This window comes from Triticum dicoccoides, chromosome 3A, assembly GCF_002162155.2.
Source record: "Triticum dicoccoides isolate Atlit2015 ecotype Zavitan chromosome 3A, WEW_v2.0, whole genome shotgun sequence".
NCBI lineage: Eukaryota > Viridiplantae > Streptophyta > Magnoliopsida > Poales > Poaceae > Triticum > Triticum dicoccoides.
Genome location: NC_041384.1, coordinates 706,162,302 through 706,186,469, shown reverse-complemented (window position 1 = coordinate 706,186,469; position 24,168 = coordinate 706,162,302). Strand labels below are relative to the sequence as shown.

At 48.4% G+C, this 24,168-nt stretch overlaps 1 pseudogene; it reads right to left on the bottom strand.

Annotated features, from left to right (window-relative positions):
* Positions 1 to 1,734: 1,734 nt before the first annotated feature.
* On the bottom strand, positions 1,735 to 2,565 carry LOC119270354 (annotated as a pseudogene).
* Positions 2,566 to 24,168: the final 21,603 nt, after the last annotated feature.

Sequence of the window (24,168 nt, the reverse complement as noted above, 5' to 3'; positions counted from 1 at the left end):
CGTTCAAATACGGTGCCTCTGGGCGTATGCCGTCGTATCAAGTGTCCGGGTGGCATGCCATCGTGTCGCTGGTCCACATGTCAGTTGCTGCGGGCGCGTTGTGAGTTGTGCGTAGTTTTTTTTACAGAAATGCCTCTGAACTTTAGTTAATTCTTGGAAAAATCGTTACAGACACTGCATGCACACTGTTTTTTCTACCGAAACGCGCCTATACTTTAATTAATTCTCACAAAAATATAAACACAAGTTGGCATGAAGAGAATTCGAACAACGGACCTGTTGGTTGCCTATCAAACAGGCACATCAAGAGGCCACACTTTGGTTTACGTTGAAAGGTTAGCTAGCAACTTATATGCACGATTCCATGTATCGCTTTGCCCATGTTTTCTACAGTTTTTTTCAAGTACTGCTTTGGGTTTTTTTGAGCAAAGTTTCTGTTTAATTTTCATGATACATAAATTTTCCCATATGAAAAATAAAATAATTATCAATATGCAATTATTTTTTATTTTACATCTTTATTATATTTTCATTATTGTGTACCTTGATGAGATAAACATGATTTTTTCTAAAATTAATGTGGACAAAAAAGTTGAACGTATATTAAAAGTTATTGTGTAAATTTATGCATCCTCATTGAGGACCATAAGCACGAACAATTATTGTGTATCTTCATTCTTCTTTTTAAATAAACAATTATTTAAAATTGACAATATTGTATTTTAAAAACTGTTCAACATGTATTAAATATTATTGTGTGACAATAATAATTTCTAGAACTGTACTAACATGTTAAGCGGGTTTGTAGAAATTTAAGAATAATATTACACAATATTATTTTAATATGCATTCAACATTTTCAAGAAACATGGTGAGCATTTTCTAAAATAATATGAAAATGAATGTGAACGTGAATGTTTATTTCAGAAAAATGCTCCACTGTGTTTTTAATATAAGTTCAACTTTTTAATTCCACATCAATTTTAGAAAAAAAGTCATTTTTATCTCTTCAAAGTACACAGTGATGGAAATAGAATAGAGATATAAAATAAACAAAATTTCATATTAACAATTATTCTATTTTTTCATATGGAAAAATTTATGTATCATGAAAACTAAACAGAAACTTCACCAGAAGAAAAATAAGATAGTAACTTGGAAATAAATAGAAATAAAATTACTCCAGTAGAAGCATGTGCAGAGCGATACGTGCAATCATCTATATAAATTGTTGGCTGATAATTAAGAGCAAACCAGACCGTGGCCGTCTGGTCCGCTCGATTGTCAGGCAACAAGGATATCCCATGTTCGAATTCCCTGCACGCTCGCTTTCTGTTATTTTTTGTGAGTATTAATTAAAATCAAGAGGTATTTTTTGTGAGAATTAATTAAAATATGGGGTCATTCCTGTAAAAAACAGCACGCGTCGCGCCGGCAACCACTGACATGTGGCCCGGCAACACGCTGGCATGCCACGCGGTCACTCGATACGGCGGCATATGTCCAGAGGCACCGTATTTGAACGCCCAGATAAATTACGACACCATTTTTGTGTATTTTTTAAGTTTAGGCACCAAACTAGCCGCGTCGGACAAGTTAGGACACCTGTAGTGTATTTAACTCATTTTTTTTAAAGGGCGACCGGATAAGAGGTATCTTGACCGTGAGATTCAACCAGAATCGACGGACGCCGATAGGTCTGATGACTGCTTCTTATCATACGATTCATACCACTGGTGGAAGGTGTTTCCCTTATTTATTACACGTAGTAGTCGACGAATACACTGTCGTTAAACAGACTTATTATTACAGGCCGCCGCAACCCGTAAAATGCGGCAGCCTGCTAAACCCGAGCCGCTTCTTCTCCATGTCGAAGTCGAGCACGAAGTCCTCCATCTGGGCTCCTCCGAGGATCACCGCCGGCGCCCTGCCGTCGCCGGCCTCCACCCCCTTCATCTCCACGAACGCAACGCACGCCGTCCCCGGCTTGACGTCCACCATCGAGTTCTTCCCGGTCATCGTCCACGTGTCACTCCCGCCATCGAGCGCCAGCTGGACGTTGGGCACCGAGTACCCGCCGAGGTTGTTGCCCAGCGTCTTCGTGTCGTAGCACACCCCGAACGGCGCCACAGGCTTCACTGCGCGCGCCACGGGCGCTCCGTTGGCAGGCTGCGCCGCCAGGGCCTTGGTGAACGCGTCCACCAACAGGCTGCGCCGCCACGGTACGCCGTGCACGGCTTGTCGTGCCTGTCGCTGCCGCAGCTGGGCGCGGGGCAGCCCGGGGCGGGGTAGGCGTTGGCGAGGAGGCAGGTGGGGCTGCTGCACGGGATCTCCGCCGGCGACTGGCCGCCCTCGCACGTGGACCAGACGAGCGGGCCGGCGACGTCGAGGACGAGGCTGGCGCCGTCGTGGAAGGGGATTGTGTAGAGGGAAGTGGCGGGGTCCTTGGTGACCGGAGCGAGCACCGGAAGGCTTTGGCACGACGGCAGCGCCACGAGCGAGGCGGCCAGGACGAGGAGGAGCACTGGTGGCATCTTTCTTGCACAGATGGAGCGTGGAATTGTTTGCGAGTGTGTGAAGTGGATGTCTGGATCGACGCGTGTGCGTCTCATTATATAGCGTGGGTTCTGGACAGGAGCAAGTGCGATCTCTGCACACCAGATTCACTGGCGACCCTACGCGGGAAGATATGCATGCACATGCAATGTGCGTAGACAAACCATGCCGACCCTACAGCTTGGATGGTACTCACAAATGGCTCTGCAGAAATTGACTAGTGGCGCGCACAAATGGCAGACGTCCTCGGCAGCATGATGACAGTCGTCCTCATAGTGGTGGGTGAAGGATTCCAGTCGATCCCAGGGAGCCGGGCTTTGATGCGAGATCTATTCTCGTTCAGGGTCTGGTCGACAGAAACAGAGCTCACAGAGAGGGTCATGACAGAGATTTCCCAACCAGCAGCAGGGTACATGTCTCAGGTCCAGAGTGCTTCAGCAGAGCCATTAGGGCTGCGGTGATTCCTCCTAACTTCAGGTTGGCGACTGAAGTCAGTAAGTTCACTGGCGAGTCCAAGCCTGATACTTGGCTTGAGGATTATCGAGTGGCTGTACAAATTGGTGGTGGCAACGATGAAGTGGCCATGAAGAACCTTCCTTTGATGTTGGAGGGCTTAGCCAGAGCGTGGCTGAATCAGTTAGCGCCTGGTAGTATTTATACTTGGGAAGATCTTGCCCGAGTATTTTTCAGAACATTTGAAGGTACTTGCAAACGGCCGGCAGGGCTGACAGAATTACAGTGTTGCGTTCAGAAACCGAATGAAACTTTGAGGGATTATATCCAGAGATGGATCACATTGCACCACACAGTGGAGAATGTGTCTGATCACCAGGCAATTTGTGCCTTCAAAGAAGGCGTCAAGTATCGGGAGTTGAATCTGAAATTCGGTCGGACAGGAGATATGACTCTAACTCAGATGATGGAGATTGCCACCAAGTACGCCAATGGTGAAGAAGAAGACCGACTCCGGAGTGGCAAGCATAAAACAATCGCCCATGAAACCGGAGGAGGAAACTCCAGTCGGAAGCAGAAGCGCAAAGCAGAGCCAGCCACTCCTGGTGAAGCCTTAGCCGTGACTCAAGGAAAGTTCAAAGGGAAACCCAAAGGGCCGTGGAATCCCAAGAAAGTAAAAGATCAAGATGGAAATGATGTGCTAGATTTACCATGCCACATTCACACCAAAAAAGATGAAGACGGTAATTTTATTTACCCGAAGCATACCACTCGACAGTGTCGACTCCTAATCCAGCAATTCCGAGAGAAACAGCCCAAGGAAAAGGAGAAGGAAGCAGACAAAGTTGAGGATTAGGAGGAGGAGGATGATGGTTACCCCATGTCAATTCCACTCTGATGATTTTCGCTAATGTTGAGAGTAAGAGTCGACTGAAAGTCATCAGCAGAGAAGTGAACATGGTCGCTTTGGTGACACCCAGTTATTTGAAGTGGTCTCAGACTGCCATTACATTCGACCAGTCCGATCACCCAACGCACATAGCCACCCCCGGGAGGCAAGCGTTGGTGGTCGACGCAGTAGTCGAAGGCACTCGATTGACTAACGTTCTGATGGATGGTGGCAGTGGTCTGAATATACTATATGCAGAGACGTTGAAAGGAATGGGCATTCCGATGTCCAGACCCAGTGAAAGTAATATGAGTTTCCATGGAGTTATTCCTGGCAAGAAGGCTGCATCACTCGGTCAGATCGCCCTTGATGTAGTTTTCGGTGATTCCAAGAATTACCGCAAAGAAAAGTTGACATTTGAAGTTGTGGATTTCCAGAGTGCCTATCATGCTATTCTAGGCAGGCCAACTTATGCACGTTTTATGGCTCGACCATGTTACGTGTACCTCAAATTGAAGATGCCTGGTCCTAAAGGGCTGATCACTATCACTGAAAGTCGAAAGAAGGCAGAAGAGTGCTTCCAGAAGGGCTCAAAGATCGCCGATGCACAGATGGCAGTAGTGGAGTTGCAGGAGTATCAAAAAATTGCAGATCCGAGTGATTTGTTGCGAGCTAAGAAGCCTACCACAGATTCAGCATTCCAGTCGTCTGGTGAAACGAAGCCGATTCATATCCATCCAACGGATCCTAATGCTGCTCCGACTCACATTTCAACAACACTCGACTCCAAATAGGAAGAAGCGCTCATCCAGTTCCTCCGTGAGAACTGGGACATCTTTGCATGGAAACCTTCTGACATGCCAGGTGTTCCCAGCTGAGCATCTTTTGCGAGTCGACCCAAAAGTGAAACCAGTCAAAGAACATCTTCGACGGTCCGCCGTATAGAAGAGGAAGGCAATCGGTGAAGAAGTGGCTCGGCTCCTGGCAGCTGAGTTTATCCGAGAGATTTACCACTCCGAGTGGTTAGCTAATGTTGTCATGGTCCCAAATAAGGACGTCTCACTTCGCATGTGCATCGACTTCAAACATATCAATTGGGCCCGCCCGAAAGATCACTTTCATCTCCCTCGCATCGACCAAATAGTCGACTCGATTGCGGGGTGTGAGCGTTTCTCCTTTTTGGAGGCTTATTCCGGGTATCATCAGATCCGTCTGTATGGACCTGATGAGATAAAAACAATTTCCATCACCCCATTTGGGTGCTTCTGTTATGTCACTATGCCATTCGGTTTGAAGAACGCCGGAGCCACATTCATGAGGATGATCCAGAAGTGTTTGCTCACTCAAATCAGTCGGAATGTGGAAGCATACATGGATGACATTGTGGTCAAGTCACGAAAAGGTTCCGACATACTGGCTGACCTTGCTGAAACCTTTGCCAACCTCAGAAGGTACGATATCAAGCTCAATCCATCAAAGTGCACATTTGGAGTTCCAGGCGGAAAATTACTCGGTTTTCTCGTTTCCGAATGAGGGATCAACGCTAACCCAGAGAAAGTGGGTGCCATACTCCGGATGAAACGCCCTGTGCGTGTGCATGATGTCCAGAAGCTTACTGGTTGTTTGGCCGCCCTAAGTCGATTCATTTCTCGCCTAGGTGAAAAGGCACTGCCTCTTTACCGACTGATGAAGAAGTCAGATAAGTTCGAGTGGACTCTTGAAGCTGATGAAGCATTTGCAAAGCTCAAAGCCCTGCTTTCCACCCAGCCGGTGCTTGCTGCTCCAATCAGCAAAGAGCCTTTACTGCTTTACACTGCAGCCACTGGACAAGTCATCAGTACAGTACTTACGGTCGAGCGGGAAGAAGAAGGAAAAGCCTACAAAGTTCAGCACCTAGTATACTATGTCTCTGAAGTTTTGACTCCATCAAAGCAAAGATATCCACATTATCAGAAGCTTGTTTATGGGATTTACATGACCACGAAGAAGGTTGCACATTACTTCTCTGATCACTCCATTACAGTCGTCAGCGATGCTCCACTATCAGAGATTCTGAACAACAGAGATACAACTAGTCAAGTGGCAAAGTGGGCGATTGAACTCCTTCCCTTAGATATCAAGTTCGAGGCAAAGAAAGCCATCAAGTCCCAAGCAATAGCGGATTTCCTCGCCGAATGGATTGAACAACAACTGCCGACTCAAGTTCACTCGGAGCACTGGACCATGTTCTTTGATGGCTCCAAGATGCTGAATGGTTCCGGTGCCGGGATGGTACTGGTATCCCCCAGAGGAGACAAGATCAGATATGTCCTCCAGATTCACTTTGATTCCTCCAACAACGAAGCAGAATATGGAGCACTCTTGTATGGGCTGCGTATGGCCATCTCACTCGGCGTCCGTCGCCTCATGGTCTATGGCGACTCAGATTTGGTAGTCAATCAAGTGATGAAGGAATGGGACATCAGAAGCCCAGCCATGATTGGTTACTACAACGCGGTGAGGAAGTTGGAAAAGAAGTTTGAGGGGTTAGAGCTCCATCATATACCCCGACTGAAAAATCAAGCAACAGATGATTTAGCAAAGATAGGCTCCAAGAGAGAAGCTATTCCCAGTAATGTGTTCCTGGAGCATATTCATGCACCTTCAGTTCAAGAAGATCCCTTCGCTGAAGATCCCCCGCATCCTATGAGTGCCACAGATCCGACTGAAGTCGAGGTCCCAGCCGTGGTGGACTTGATCATGGAGGTGTTGGTCATCACTCCCAACTGGACGGTGCCATACATTGCATATATCCTTAGGAAAGAGCTCCCAGAGGATGAAGAAGAGGCTCGGCAGATTGTCCGTCGATCCAAGGCCTTTACTGTAATAAGCGGACAACTATTCAGAGAAAGTGCAACTGGAGTCAGCCAGAAATGCATAACGCCAGAAGAAGGTCGAGTGATCCTCCACGACATCCATTCGGGGACCTATGGTCACCATGCGTCCTCTCGGACCATTGTGGCTAAAGCATACCGAGCTGGATTTTATTGGCCACGAGCAAATGAAATGGCGAAAGATATAGTCGACAGATGTGAAGGCTGCCAGTTCTACTCCAATATGTCGCACAAACCTGCATCAGCCCTGAAGACCATTCCACTCGTCTAGCCCTTTGTTGTTTGGGGATTGGACATGGTTGGTCCACTGAAGACTGGTAGGAGTGGCTTTACTCACATGCTTGTAGCAGTCGACAAGTTTACCAAATGGATCGAAGCCAAGCCTATTAAGAATCTTGAAGCTAGTACTGCTGTCAGCTTCATCAGAGAGTTGATATTCAGATATGGGGTCCCGCACAGCATCATCACTGACAACGGATCGAACTTCGATTCTGATGAGTTCAAAACCTTCTGCGCCTCACAAGGCACACGAGCCGACCATGCTTCAGTCGCCCATCCCCAGTCGAATGGACAAGTAGAAAGAGCAAATGGCCTGATTCTCAAAGGACTGAAACCCCGACTGATGCGAGATCTCAAGCACGCAATGGGCGCCTGGGTTGATGAACTTCCATCAGTTCTTTGGGGATTGAGGACAACCCCCAATCGGTCGACTGGCCGAACTCCATTCTTATTGGTCTATGGGGCTGAAGCTGTTCTACCGAGTGACTTGCTTCATAATGCACCACGAGTTGAGCTCTTCTCTGAAGATGAAGCAGAACAAGCTTGGCAAGATGCAGGAGACCTCCTAGAGGAGGAAAGAGAGATGGCCTTGATCCGGTCGACTATTTATCAGCAAGACTTGCGTCGATTCCACGCTAGACACGTGAAGGGTCAGGCCTTTCAAGAGGGTGACTTGGTTCTTCGAGTAGATCAGCAGAAACCACACAACCTCGCCCCAACTTGGGAAGGTCCCTTCATTGTCACCAGAGTGCTCCACAATGGAGCATACCACCTTTACAGTGTCGAGCATAAGAAGGACGAGCCACAGGCTTGGAATGCGGAGCTGCTCCGCCCCTTTTATACTTAAGTACTTGTTCGAATAAAATGTAATCAGAAATACCTTTGTAATTTGTTTATCAAAGACAAGAGCTTTACAGTCCTCTTGAACGATTGTTGTTGCTTTTATTTGCATCTGAAATCCCCCAGTGGGTGACTTAGCTGCGAATCCGTTTCGCCTAAGTTCAAAAGAAAATCCTGCCGAGTGGTGAGCAAGCCTCTCACTCGGAGGCTTATCTGCGAATCCGTTTCGCCTAAGTTTGAGAAATCCTACCGAGTGGCGAGCAAGCCTCCCACTCGGGGGCTTAGCTGCAGTCCAGTACTCGCCTAAGTTTGTAAAATCCTACCGAGTGGTGAGCAACCCTCCCACTCGGAGGCTTAGCTGCAGTCCAGTACTCGTCTAAGTTAAAAAAATCCTACCGAGTGGTGAGCAACCCTCTCACTCGGTGGCTTAGCTGCAGTCCAGTACTCGCCTAAGTTTAAAAAATCCTACCGAGTGGTGAGCAACCCTCCCACTCAGGGGCTTAGCTGAAGTCCAATACTCGCCTAAGTTTAAAAAATCCTACCGAGTGGTGAGCAACCCTCCCACTCGGGGGCTTAGCTGCAGTCCAGTACTCGCCTAAGTTTTTTTTTAAATCCTACCGAGTGGTGAGCAACCCTCCCACTCGGGGGCTTAGCTGCAATCCAGTACTCGCCTAAGTTTAAGATCCTACCGAGTGGTGAGCAACCCTCTCACTCGGGGGCTTAGCTGCAGTCAAGTACTCGCCTAAGTTTGTAAAATCCTACCGAGTGGACGACGAGGTACAGGTCGACTGCAAACTTCCCTTTAGGAGCTGCACCACAAGTACAACGTACGCTCCATCCCTATCCGCAAGGACGACGAGGTGCAGGTCGATCGCGGCCTTCTACTCCGAGCTACGCCACAAGTACAACGTACGCTCCATCCCTATCCACAAGGACGACGAGGTGCAGGTCGACCGCGGCCTTTCTACTCCGAGCTACGCCACAAGTACAACGTACGCTCCATCCCCATCCGCAAGGACGACGAGGTGCAGGTCGACCGCAACCTTCTACTCCGAGCTACACCACAAGTACAACATACGCTCCATCCCCATCCGCAAGGACGTCGAGGTGCAGGTCGACCGCGGCCTTCTTCTCCGAGCTACGCCACAAATACAACATGCGCCCCATCCCTGCCCGCAGGGACGACGAGGCACAAGTAGATTGAACTCTCCACTTCAGGGCTACATCCCAAAGATCAAATTCCATGCGAAGGCAAATACAAACATATTCAGAAATAAACCAAGTTCAGATAGATCCAAAAAATTCCAGGCGATGGATCAGAAGTATTCGAGCATCAAGACCGAAGGAGTTTAATGGTTACATCAACCACTTGACATCCCGAGGCAAATTTAAGGCAAGTTTAAATCTCAAAGTTTGTTCATTCGGCAGGAGGAGGGCTGGCAGGTTCAACGAATTTGTCCAAGTCGATTCCATATGCAATCCGAGTGGCGGCAGCTATGAAAGTCTCCATAAAGGACTGGAAATCGTGCCTTTTGGTGTTGGCGACCTTGATCGATGCTAGCTTGTCTTCACGAGCTTCTTTGCAGTGGACTCTTACCAAGGACAACGCCACGTCAGCACCACACCGGGAAGATGACTTCTTCCACTCTTGCACTCGACCAGGAACTTCGTTGAGCTGAGTCATCAGAGATTCGAGGTCATTTTGAAGCGTCGCCCTTGGCTAGAGTGAGGAGTCGATCCGTGAAACTGCCACTTACAGACGAGCGAGGTAACTTGTGACACTGGCGACACGGGATTCCAGTCGAAGCACATTCATGGCAGCCTCGTCGCCGACTGGAGAAACGATAGGTTCTAAACCCGTCTAGATCCGTCCAGTTTCCTCGTCAAAGTTTTGGCAGAATTCTGCAGTCAAAGAGTTAGTGAGTCGACTGGACAGGATTAACTCGCAAGGAGTAAAGCAGTCGGATTAAAAGGAGTACCTTCCAGCATAAGATAGAGCTTCTTGGCAAGAGTTCTTAGATAAGGTTCCACGTCATTTCTCTTGCGAGTCGCGGATTCCAGCTTCTCACTCAGAACCATCTTATCCTTCTTCAGATGAGTTACCTCTCGGTTGGATTCAGTGAGAGAGGACTTCAGCTTTCTTACTTCTTCTTCCAGCACTTCGACCGAAGCCAGCTTCTGGTTTGCAAGGGCATTCTTATCTTGAGCCTCCTTCTGCGCAGCCGCAAGGTCCAAGTCCTTCTTTTCCAGAGCCAACCTCATTTTGTCTGCAAAATAAGCAATCGGATCAAACAAGAGATCGAAGAAATATTTTAAAAGGATGATCGACGTGAACAGTCGACAGGCAGTTACCTTCCATACTAGCAGCTTCATCTTGAGCTTTCTTCAACTTTTGTTGGGCCAGCTCCAAGTCAAGGTTAAGTTGCCTCTGCTTCTCCTCAAATTCGGTGAACTTAGAAATGAGAGTACAAGATTTCTGCAGAAGGTAAAAGACATGTCAATCGACAAGATCAAAGATTATTTACTTCTGAGTGAATAAAACTTAAAAGTTTTCTTAGACCCCAGCTGTCGTGGTTTTGTCATGGCAGATGTCCTCGTGAAAGGACTTAGTCGTGGAGCCATCGCAACGGGTTAGCTTGAAGGGGTTAAAGCGAACACAGGGACACAAGAGAGTTTATACTAGTTCGGCCCCTTCGATGAAGGTAAAAGCCTATGTCTAGTTGTGATGGAATTGATGGGGTTTCGATGACTAGGGAGCAAACAAGCTTCGCCTAAGTCTCGAGTTGTTGTGTGTCGTCCTTGAACCGCCGCCGGGTTGTCCCCTTATATACATGGGTGACGCCCGTCAGTTTACAGAGTCCCAACACCGGCTCATATACGTGTTTGGTTTGGTCTCTACTTATTCCTAACTTACAATACAAGTTTACATACCGACGCCAGTTTACGGCTACATGCCTTAAACCGATCATGGGCTTTAAGCCCTCATCTACCTTCATGGGCTTTAACATACTTAACTACTGATGAAGTTAACCCGGCCCAGATAGGCCGGTTTACGCCCAGTAGTAATATCCCCAACATTAGGCCCCGGATTGATTTGAACATGTTCATGTCAATCCTTTAGCAAAAACTTCATCTTCAACATCTTCTTGTAGTTTGGTGAACTGCCATGATGTCATCTTCTCTGATTGCTGTAAACCGGAGTGACGTCATCTGCCATAAAGAAACTATCCATGATACCTTCTTGTTTAATAGATCTGCGACAATCGAGGTGACATCTCCATTTCCAAATTCACGGCCCCTTGATTCTCGCACCTGACACATGTCCCTTTCTTTATAAATAGGACCAAAGGGTCATTTCTTTTTTCCCCTTCGTGCCCTTCTGCTTCGTCTTCCTCGCATTGCCCAGCTTCGAAGCTCCGCCGCCGCCGTCAACTACTGCACCAACCTTGGCCGCTGCATCACCCTGAGCGTACCAGAGCACCGCGGCGACCTTCCGCGTCTTCCTCAGCTCCGGTAAGTCTTCGATATTTTTCATTATAGATCTATTCTAGGGTTTCCATGCTCTCTAGTGTTCATTGCCCGCTCCTTGTTCATATGCTAGATCTTTAGACGAGTCTGTGAATCTTTGCTTTTGTGTAGCAGTAGTTTTTACCCTCTGTTTTCACTTTTGCATATTAAGACCATAGATATTATCCGTAGCGATGGCTCATTGATTCGGCACTGCTCCTTTTAGGCCTTGAATTTTTATCTCTTTTATGAACATGTTCCAGATCCAACGTTGTAGTATAATCTTGTGAAACCTATTTTTGCATACTTACTCATCTGCAATCTCGACTGTTTCAATGTTTAGACCAGGCGGTTTAACTTTGTAGAAAAAATTGCCAAACCGGTATATACCATTAGTCCCCTTGTTGAACCGCCAGATGCTGTTGCTTCATAAACCTCCGGTTTAGATAGAGCTGTCTCCGGTTTAACATTGTACATACCAGTGTACTTTAATCAATGCATTCTTGAACTGGAATCACCTATCTTGTAGATTTCATCATGGCCAAGCAACTATATGAGTGCAACAGGGTTCCTTCTCGCGTCACAGAGACTCAACTGAACAATTTAGTCCTGATCGGCGCTTTAGGCAGCAAAAACACCATCCATTGGAGGGTCCCTGGCAAAGAATGCCCTCCCACACCTCAAGAAGGAGAGGTCGTCGTTTTTGTAGATCACTTAGCCCGGGGCTTTAAGCCGCCCGGTTCTAAATTTTACCGGGATGTTTTGGCCAATTTTCAACTCCGCCCACAAGACACTGGCCCCAACTCTGTTACAAACATGTGTCACTTCCAAGTGCTTTGTGAGGTGTTCTTTCAAGAGGAGCCCATAGTTGAGTTGTTCAGAGATTGCTTCCATCTAAACCGCCGTACTGAGTTTATTGATGGTTCCAATACGGAATTGGGTGGTGTGGCGATTCAGAAAAGGAAAGATGTCACATACCCTCACGCCAAACTGCACAGCCATCCCAAAGAGTGGAATCAAACATGGTTCTATTGCAAAGACACCTCCCCTGCTGGTGAAAATCCTTTGCCTGGCTTTCGTCCGGAGCGGCTTAGCAATACACACCCCTTTCTGCAAAGGTTGACTGCCAAGGAGAGAGCCTTCATGGCCAACGGTTTAACAGGGGTTGATCTCGCTCGCTGTTGGATATCGTGGAGCATACTGCCCCTTAATCAGCGCTCCGGTTTGATGTGCGAGTATACTGGCAGTGTTGATGACCCACTGCGACATGCTAACATCCAGCTCACCGACAAAGAAATCACAGAAGCTATGAATAAAATTCTGAATGAAGCGGAACGCATCTGTGCTCGAACCGGCCTGCTTCCCTTCTTTGCCACCAACAAACCACCAGCTGTAAGAGTTTGATTTTTCTTTTTACTGAACCTGTTATTGATATATCTGGTCATTGTTTAATATCAATGTCTGTTGAAACAGGGCGATGATCCGTTTTGGAGCAAGATACTTGCACAGGAGAAGCCAGAAAGAACAGACAAACCGGAAAGACCAACCCGGCCAAAGACTAAAGTCGTGAAACGACCTGCTCATAAGAAGAAAACCACTGCATCTTCTGATCCGGCCCCTGATGATGATGTGGGTAATCCGGACCTTGAGGTAGAGCTTGACTCACTTGGCTTATTTTTCATGCACCTTATTGATGATGATATTTGTCAGGATGATGCCGAAGCCAGCCATCCTGATGCTGCAGAGGTAATTACCCTCTCTTCCAATTCAAACCCTTTGCCTTCACTAAAAATCCGTCAGGCAAACCGGAAGGTTAAATTTTCTCATCCTCTTGCTTACTTGGATCCCAAATTTCTTATGAAGACCCAATAGCACGAAGCTCGCCGCACAACCTGGCACAGCGGCCAGATAGTTACCTCTGCCGGTTTACCGAACAGTCCGGTTCGGAAAGGCCATTCAGAGGTCTCTAATTTGCTTGTCAGTGCTTGTCCTAAAGCGGGCTGTTTTCGTCAACCTCTTAATCTATCTGACTCCGATTATCAGGTTACTTGCCACTCATCCTCTAGCGAGTCATCAGCTACTCAGCTGCCACTGCTCAAAACAGTGCTTGGGTAAGCTATATTTATCATAATATTTCTGGTACATCACCTTAGAACATATGCTGTATTTGACTTTGTTATTCCTTTCAGGGCCAAGCCTAGGCCGAGCAAGAAGGCTCGCCTGGATAAAGCGGCCGAGGAGGGCGCCGTCCCTGAACCGAGTAAAACACCAGATCTTGAAGCGGCTATTCATGAAGATATACCCAATGATCCACCACAGCAGGATGACGATTTTATTGCTGAAGAAAGGCCTATTGACACCTCAGGCCCTGTCAACCAGCCCACAAGCCCCATCCGGATTGAAAATCCACCAGTCCATCCAAGCCTACTGATAAGCCAACGGCCTCAGTGCAAACCGGCGATGCCAAGGATGATGAGGTTGTCATTACTGGCATTGGTCGCACAGAGCCAGACAATCCCGTTGCTTTATCCAGACACACTGCCAAGGAAGAATTTGCTGCCATTGGCAAGGGAAAATGGAATGCCGATCTAACAACTTATGCCGCTCTGAACGCCCAAGATCTCCATTCCGGCTATCTGAACCGGCTATACACCAGCCGTGACTATGAAGCTGGTCTGGTGAATATGATGAAAGAGAAATTTGAGGTAACTTCCATGTGCTTATCTGTGTATGTACTTCAATCTGTCAACTCTCCTAGCCCCCAAGGGCCGGTTTAGAATCTCCGTTCAAACTGGGACTTGTCAATGCAGACTTCAATGTTTTCTGAATTTGCTAATATAGCCCCCAAGGGCCGGTTCAACTTAGTGTCGTTAAACCGGGACTTTAGGTAATCAAGATTGTAGCAGCAATATTAACTGAACAAATAGCCATTAGCCCCCAAGTGCCAAGTTGAATACTTGCATTGAGCTTGGGAGTTTTCTGAATAATTGAAGAGCAAATATGCATTAGCCCCCAAGTACCAAGGGCATAACTTGTTATGTGGTTGGTACTTCAATTCTTGTACCGTTATCTGAATTGTATGACTGTCTATATGCAGGCTGAGCTGAACAAAAAGGAAAACCAAATCGCTGATCTGCAAGAAAATCTGAAGTGCCAACAAGCTGAAACCTCCAAACCAAAAGAGGAATTAACCAGCGCTTTAAGTGCCATGGAACAGCTTAAGGAGGGCTTCAAGAAGAAGCGGGCGGATTGGGCCACTGAAAAATCCGCTTTAACCAAACGAGCAGAAGATGCCGAGGCTGCACTGAAACCGGTGGTGGCCGAACTGACCAGCATAAAGCGGCAAGTGCATGCCATGACCACTGCTATCTTTGGTAAGCTGGTTTGATTTCTGGATTGATTCGGCCGTCTTATAGAGCTGCCGGTTTGTTAACCCGTTGTAATATTTCAGGGACACGCATTGGTCACTTGGTGTCAGATGTGCGGAAGAAATTGAAAGCCGCCTACACATTGACCGAACAACTATACACTGGTGCATAGCGGATCATCTCTGCTGCATCCCACAACAATCTGGCGCCTACTTTGATTCAGGACACTCTGAAGAGACTGTCGATGCTTCCTGCCCGGGTTGAAGAGCTGAAGAAATCTGCTGCTCGAACCGGTGCGATCAATGCCTTAATCCGGGCAAAAGCTTGGGTGCCGGATTTTGATCCTGTTGAAGCGGCTCAGGGCTATCCCAGCTTGAAGGAAGACGGGTCAGAGTTTAGTGAAGCGGATCTGCGAGCAATAAACCGGGAGGTGCGTCAGCTAGCTTGTCAATTGGTTGAAGAAGCAGACTTGTCTCATTATCAAGCCCAATATGACAACCAAAACAAGCGAGTAGTTGCACCAATTCCTGAAGCAGAAAATCTTATCCCTCCAATCCGTAAGCATACTTACGCTCCCGATATTGAACCGTCGTTGCTGATCCATGATGAAGTTGTCTTTCAAGCATTAATGGGAATCGACTGGACAACTGTTGATTTCCAGCCGCTGGGTAGAGAAGTTGAAGTTGAAGCGACGCAGGATGACCCACAACCATCAGGCCAGGCTGGTGACCAAGCTTGAACCGGAAGCCGGTTTAAACTACTTCTCCTTTGCGAAAAAACAATGATCTTATTTTGGGCACTGTGTTGCCTTGTAATAGGCTAGCCGATACTCTTGATTTTGATATGCCTTCGTGCATAATTACTGCAACTTGTCCTTCCTTTGGGTGATGAGCTTTCCAAAGTATTTTCTGCAATACAAAAAATCTTAAAGCGCCACCGCAGTTGTATCGTCAGGCGGAGTATGATGTCTGCATATGTGAAATCAAAAAATCTGAAATTTAAGCATATGATCAAATCTTTGGGATACATAATACCTGCCATCGTTGGGCATGAAGTTGGCTTGGCCAATCTTGAAGCGGAGGTTTATAAACCCACACTGTTAGAGGAGATAGCAGCTCCTGTATATATATAATGCCGGTTTACCATGTAAACTGTGTCGGGTTATAATAAAACACCGTGTTACTCCGTAATAGGATGTTTATAAAAAATCAAACCGGGAAAATAGTCTCCGGATTAAAAATGGACCATGTTCCGTCAATTGACAGTTTGAACCGGTTTAAAACTTTGCCGGTTTAAAAAACGCAACAAAAAGAAAGAAATATCTATCAAAGAAATTGTGAGGCAAAGGCAATGATAAAACCGTTTGCAAAAAGAGGTTTATTTGAGCCGATCAGATGGCGTTACCATGGTCGGACATGACCAAGCTCCCGATAGGTGTAGCTATGGTTCAAGTAAGCCAGGTCCACAAATGAAACCGTGGCATTTATGCCGATCAAGAGGCGTGGCAATGGTTCGGGTTCGACCAAGCCCCCAAGTGATTCTGTGGCCTTAGGCCGATCAAGAGGCGTAACTGGTTCAGACTTGACCATGTCCCCAAGTGATCTGGTGGCTTTCGCCTATCAAAAGGTCGGATACAACCAAGCCCCCAAGTGATATTACATGATGCTTTAAAAAGCTAACTCAAGGGGTAAACTGGAGGCCGCTTTAGAACAACTCCGTGTAACCACACATGATGTAAAAGAACAGATACCCCGCTTTAGCTGAGGTTCCGGTTTATTATATTAATCATAATATATACATTGTCGTAATATGTACATAAGTAGAGCCAATGGCTCAGGTATAGTAAGGCCGAAGATGAGCTATGTTCCACGGCCTGTTGGTCTCCTCCTCTGATCTACGTGAGTCTTTATGCTCTCGAATATCGATCAGATAGTATGACCCGTTGTGCAGATTCTTGCTGACCACGAAAGGTCCCTCCCAAGGTGGGGATAGCTTATGCATATCAGTCTGATCTTGGATGAGCCGAAGCACCAAATCTCCTTCCTGAAAGGTTCTGGTTCTGACTCGGCGACTGTGATAACGACGAAGATCCTGTTGGTAAATCGCCGAGCGGGCGGCTGCTATGTCACGTTCTTCATCCAACAGGTCCAAAGCGTCTTGCGGTGCTGTCTCATTGTCCGCTTCAACATAAGCCGCCACACGAGGTGAGTCATGACGGATATCACTGGGGTGAACCGCCTCCGCTCCGTAGACCATGAAGAACAGTGTATATCCTGTTGATCTGTTGGGTGTAGTATTAATGCTCCATAACACAGATGGTAACTCTTCTACCCAACAACCTGGTGTTCTCTGCAAAGGAACCATAAGCCGGGGCTTGATGCCTCTCAAGATCTCTTGATTAGCCCTTTCTGCTTGACCATTGGACTGTGGGTGTGCCACTGATGAAACGTCAAGCCGGATGTGCTCCCATTCGCAGAACTCCTTCATGGCACCCTTGGACAAATTGGTACCATTATCTGTGATGATACTGTGTGGAAAGCCAAATCGGAAAATCACTTTTTTGATGAACTGAACTGCCGTGGCCGCATCACACTTGCTAACAGGCTCTGCCTCCACCCACTTTGTAAACTTGTCAACCGCCACCAGGAGGTGGGTCTTCTTATCTTTGGACCTTTTGAAAGGCCCAACCATATCCAGCCCCCAAGTCGCAAATGGCCAAGTAATTGGAATCATTCTCAATTCTTGAGCCGACATATGAGCACGTCTTGAAAACTTTTGGCAACCGTCACATTGTCTGACCAGATCCTCCGCATCAACATGAGCAGTTAACCAATAGAAACCATGGCGGAACGCTTTAGCCACCAAAGATTTTGAACCGGCGTGGTAACCATAATCTCCTTCGTGGATCTCACACAAAATTTCACAGCCTTCTTCAGGAGACACACAGCGTTGAAACGCCCCTGATACACTGCAATGATGCAACTCGCCATTGACAATAGTCATGGACTTGGACCGTCGGATTATCTGTCGGGCCAGAGTCTCATCCTCTGGTAACTCGCCCCGGTTCATGTACGCCAGGTAAGGAAGCGTCCAATCCGGAATGACATGAAGAGACGCCACCAATTGAGCCTCCGGATCAGGAATAGCCAAATCCGCTTCACCAGGGAGCTTGACCGATGGGTTGTGCAGCACATCCAGAAAAACATTGGGCGGGACCGGTTTGCGCTGAGAGCCCAGCCGGCTTAAAGCATCTGCCGCTTCATTATTCCGTCGGTCCACGTGGTCCACCTGATAGCCTTTAAAGTGACCTGCAACAATATCCACCTCACGATGATATGCTGCCATGAATGGGTCCTTGGAATCCCAAGTGCCAGATACTTGTTGAGCCACGAGGTCCGAGTCACCGAAGCACTTAACTCGACTTAGATTCATCTCCTTAGCCATCCGGAGACCATGGAGCAAGGCTTCATACTCAGCTGCATTGTTAGTACAAGGGAACATTAAGCGGAGAACGTAACAAAACTTATCACCTCGTGGGGAAGTTAATACGACTCCAGCCCCCAAGCCTTCCAATTGCCTGGATCCGTCAAAATGGATGGTCCAATATGCGTGGTCCGGCTTTTCTTCAGGTGCTTGCAGTTCCGTCCAATCATTGATGAAATCAACAAGTGCTTGAGACTTAACTGCCGCCCGAGGCACATACTTCAACCTGTGCGGCCCAAGCTCTATAGCCCACTTGGCAATCCGGCCAGTCGCTTCCCGGTTCTGGATGATATCCCCCAAGGGAGCAGAACTGACCACCGTAATGGGGTGCCCTTGGAAGTATTGCTTAAGCTTCCGGCTTGCCATAAAAACTCCGTATACCAGCTTCTGCCAATGCGGATACCTTTGCTTGGACTCAATGAGTACCTCGCTGATATAATAGACCGGACGTTAAACCGGATGCTCCTTACCTGCCTCTTTTCGCTCCACCACAATAGCCACACTAACCGCACGAGCATTAGCAGCCACATATAGCAGCAACGACTCCTTGTCAATGGGAGCAGCGAGCATAGGCGGATTGGCCAATTACCGCTTTAAGTCCTCAAATGCTTTATCAGCAGCAGAACTCCAGACGCATTGATCCATCTTCTTCAACATCTGATACAAAGGGATTGCCTTCTCACCAAGCCGGCTGATAAACCGGCTTAACGCGGCAATCCGGCCTGCTAGGCGTTGAACATCATTAATACACTTCGGTTTAGCCAGGGAGGTGATGGCTGTGATCTTCTCTGGATTAGCCTCAATTCCCCTGTTGGACACCAGAAAACCCAATAACTTGCCTGCCGGTACACCAAAGACACACTTGGCCGGATTAAGCATCATCTTGTACGTCCTCAGGTTATCAAAGGTTTCCTTCAAGTCATCAACCAGAGTCTCCTTCTCCCTTGACTTAACCACGATATCATCCATGTAAGCATGTACATTACGGCCAATCTGCTTGTGAAGACAATTTTGTACACACCGTTGATAAGTTGCCTGGGCGCTCTTGAGCCCAAAGGGCATAGACACATAGTAGAAGGCTCCAAAGGGAGTTATGAATGCCGTCTTCTCCTGGTCCTTAACTGCCATTTTGATCTGATGATAGCCAGAATATGCATCCAAAAAAGTTAAACGCTCACAACCCACCGTAGTGTCAATAATTTGATCAATACGGGGGAGGGTAAAAGGATCTGCTGGACAAGCCTTATTAAGATCTGTGTAATCCACACACATGCGCCAGGTGCCGTTTTTATTAAGGACCAGCACCAGATTGGCAAGCCACTCAGGGTGAAAAACTTCAATAATAAAGCCAGCTGCTAAGAGCCTGGCTACCTCTTCTCCAATCGCCTTGCATCTTTCTTCATTAAACCGGCAGAGGACCTGTTCCACCGGTTTGTATTTAGGATCCACATTAAGGGTGTGCTCAGCGAGTTGCCTCGGTACACCTGGCATGTCAGAGGGCTTCCATGCAAAAATGTCCCGATTCTCACGGATGAACTCGATGAGCGCGCTTTCCTATTTCGGATCCAAGTTGGCACTGATGCTGAACTGCTTGGACAAATCGCCAGGCACAAAGTCAACAAGCTTAGTTTCAGCTGTCGATTTGAACTTCAGGGCTGGATCATGCTCCGTAGTTGGTTTCTTTAATGGAGTCATGTCCGCCGGATCAACATTGTCCTTATAATACCTCAGCTCCTCGGTGGCACAAACCGACTCTGCATAGGCCGGATCTCCTTCCTCGCACTCCAAAGTGATTTTACGGCTTCCGTGAACCGTTATTGTCCCCTTGTGACCCGGCATCTTGAGCTGCAAATACACATAACAGGGCCGTGCCATAAACTTGGCGTAGGCCAGTCGCCCAAACAGGGCGTGATATGGACTTCAGATTTTCACCACTTCAAACGTCAATGTTTCCGACCTGGAATCATAATCATCTCCGAAGGCCACTTCCAGAGCTATCTTACCAACAGGATATGATGACTTGCCAGGTACCACACCATGGAACACCGTATTGGACGGTTTGAGATTTTTATCTGTTAGTCCCATACGACGGAAGGTCTCATAGTACAAGATATTAATGCTGCTCCCTCCATCCATGAGCACCTTGGTGAACTTGTAACCTCCCACCTGAGGCGCCACCACCAGAGCCAACTGGCCTGGATTATCAACCTGGGGAGGGTGACCCTCTCCGCTCCATATGATTGGCTGTTCAGACCAGCGTAGATAACAGGGCACAACCGGTTCAACAGAGTTGACTGCCCGCTTCTGAACCTTCCGGTCTCGCTTGTCCAAGCTAGTGGTGAAGACATGGTACTGCCCACTATTCAACTGCTTTGGGTTGCTCTGGTAACCCGGCTGTTGCTGCTGCTGGTTGTAACCACCCTGGTTGTTCTAATTATTTTGATTGTTATGCCCGCCCGGATTACCATTAAATCCTGAACCGGAATTTCCTCCACCGTAACCCGGCCCGGATCCCGAGCCAGCGCCGGAGCCATGATCATACCGGAAAGCATTAGAATTCTTGAACTCCTGCATAATGAAGCAATCCTTCCAAAGGTGGTTTGCTGGCACCTCCTTCGTCCCATGCTTTGGACAGGGCTGGTTCAATAGATAATTTAAGCGGTCCGGGTTAGGGTTGGGCGCTCCACCGCGATTCGGCGGTTTTCCCTTGCATCGCTGACCCTTGTCCTGCGCGTTGGTATTAGCCACCAAGTCCATGTTGCCATCCGCTTTATGCTTGCCTCCGCTACCGTTACCTGCTGGGTGGTGCTGCTGACCTTTGGGGTTTCTGTTCTTCTTTCCCTTCCCTGTCTTGTCATCATCAGACTCGGGATCCTTGGTACTATCAGAATCAGCATACTTTACCAGGGCAGCCATGAGGGTCCCCATGTCAGTGCAATGGCGCTTCATCCATCCCAACTTCAGCTTTAGGGCCCAAACCGGCAGTTGCCTTCTAGGGTTATGACTGCAGTGTCAGCGTTGATGCGGTTTGATGAATGCAACACTTGTGAGACCCGGCGCACCCAATGAGTCGTTGATTCTCCTTCCTCCTGGACGTAGGCAGCTAAGTCCACTATCAACATAGGCTGCTTACATGTATCCTTGAAATTACTGATAAACCGGGCTCGTAATTGGGCCCATGAACTGATAGAATTGGCCGATAAACTTTTTAACCAAGTATGGGCCATCCCTTCAAGCATCATGGTGAAGTATTTCGCACATGTTGCATCATCCACATCGAGCATCTCCATGGCCATCTCATAGCTCTCCACCCATGTCTCTGGAGGTTGATCCGCCGTGTAATTTGGTACCTTGCGCGGACCTTTGAAATCCTTGGGCAGGCGCACATTGCGTAAAGCGGGGACAAGGCAAGGCACCCCCAAAGAACTAGAAGTAACACCAGGTTCAACCGAGATAGTTGGATGAACCGGCGTAAGCTGCCGGGCCTGATACTGTGCGGCTAACTCGGCCTTCCTGCACGCCCGGGCCCGGTCCACCACTTCCTGAGCGTTATCAGCACCACCCGCCGGGTTGTTGCCGCGGGGTGCTCCACGTCGTTCATTAATTGACACTGCCGGTTCATCCATACGCCTGCTATAGCTCCGGCTTGGACGAGGGGTCGAGTGGATCCGGTCGCGGCTGTACGAATATGCTTCCTGTTGGACCAAAGTTGTCCTAAGAAGCTCCTTGACTCGTCGCGTCTCTACCGCCTGCGGCGAGTCACCTTCAATTGAAATGGCCTCTAGCCGTGCAGCAGCGGCAATGAGATTGTCCATTGGATTGGAGTAGTGACCCGGAGGTGTTGAAACAGCCTGAGGTATAACAGTGTTTTGACGAGGCAGATCCATCAGACGGGGCTGAACCGGCGCGCCGGTCCTAGGAGCTTCCGCCCGGTTTCCCTCTAGCGGATTACTGGTCCCTACTCCTGGGGTGTTGAAAAGGTCTCTGGCCTCGAAAACCGAAGGCAAACGGGATCGGTACTTCCTCTTCATGACTTCATGCGACGCGTTCTGGTCCAACATGAGCCTGTAGGCTTGTGCGTCTAAAGCGGCCCGCTCTGTGGTCATCCTGGCATTCTCATTTGCTAGGTCCGCCTTGGCCTGGGTGATCTGTTCCTTCATCTTTGCAATCTCCGCGTTGTGGACGTCCTGATCCGCCGGGTTAGCTTCTGCCATAAGCACAACCAATGCATCAAATAGATCTGATAGAACTTGAGCCAGCGGGCGTACAGAGCTTCCTGCCCCGGCAGCTGTCACCGCTACTGAACCGGAGGTTATTGGCGCAACGGTCGAAGAATGAAGCGCTGCTTGTGTGCCGGCCATGAATATTCCAACTCGGTTGGGTAGATCAGAGGGGTCCAGAATATTGTCGCCATCGGAACAGCCCCCAATCCGGCCATCTTGTAGCTAATATAGAGATTCGGTTTCTCCGGTTGATGACTCGTCGCCGGAATAAACGACGATCTCGCCGCGAGATTCCGATCCATCCTCATAACTTCCTCCATGGATAACTCCCACGAAGGCACGCTTCGCGACCGGTTTAACCCGGGTGGATCGCGCACGCTGAGCCGTTTCGACGAGGTCGGTGCAGATGTCCGGCTCAGGGCTCGGTTCACCGATCTTGCCGATGAAAACGTGTATGCCACCAAAGGGGACCCGATACCCGTACTCAACTGAGCCGGCCTCGGGGCCCCAGCCTGCATCATCGATGTAGAGCTTGCCGCGACGACTCTTAGTCATCCGGCCCACAGCGTAGCCCTCGAGTCCTTCAAAGCAGCCCTCCAAGAACTTGAAACCATCGTGCGATAGCCCCACGGTGGGCGCCAACTGTCGTGGTTTTGTCACGGCAGATGTCCTCGTGAAAGGACTTAGTCGTGGAGCCATCGCAATGGGTTAGCTTGAAGGGGTTAAAGCGGACACAGGGACGCAAGATAGTTTATACTAGTTCGGCCCCTTCGATGAAGGTAAAAGCCTACGTCTAGTTGTGATGGAATTGATGGGGTTTCGATGACTAGGGAGCAAACAAGCTTCGCCTAAGTCTCGAGTTGTTGTCTGTCGTCCTTGAACCACTGCCGGGTCGTCCCCTTATATACATGGGTGACGCCCGTCGGTTTACAGAGTCCCAACACCAGCTCATATACGTGTTCGGTTTGGTCTCTACTTATTCCTAACTTACAATACAAGTTTACATACCGACGTCGGTTTATGGCTACAGGCCTTAAACCAATCATGGGCTTTAAGCCCTCATCTACCTTCATGGGCTTTAACATACTTAACTACTGATGAAGTTAACCCGGCCCAGATAGGCCGGTTTAGCCCAGTAGTAATATCCCCAACACCAGCCGACTGCCCGCAGTCAACCGCGGTCTTGGGGACTACACCCAGCGGGTGCACTTGGCGTGGCCCCACTGATTCAGACCCCACTCAACTGGTCCGCCCGGGTCGAGTAAAAAAAAGAAAGAAAGAGAGAAGAACTTTTCAGACTCCGTCCGACTGCCAGCAGTCGATCGCGATCTCGGGGACTACACCTAGTGGGTGCACTTGACGTGCCCCCACTAGTTCATATCCCACTCGGCCGGTCCGCCCGGGTCGAGTGGAAGAAAGGAAAGTGAAAAGTATTCAGACCCCAGTCGACTGCCCGCAGTCGACTGCGGTCTCGGAGACTACACCCAGTGGGTGCACTTAGCGTGCCCCCACCGGTTCAGATCCCACTCGCCCAGGCCGAGTGGAAGAGCACAAATACTAAAAACAACAAAACACCCAGTGGGTGGACAGATTGGACGCAAACAATAAGAGATTGTATGAAAGAAAATATTTCAGGTAGCATATCCTAATAGAACAAGGTCAGTCGAAAGCCAACTTACCTGGACATTGGCCCGAAG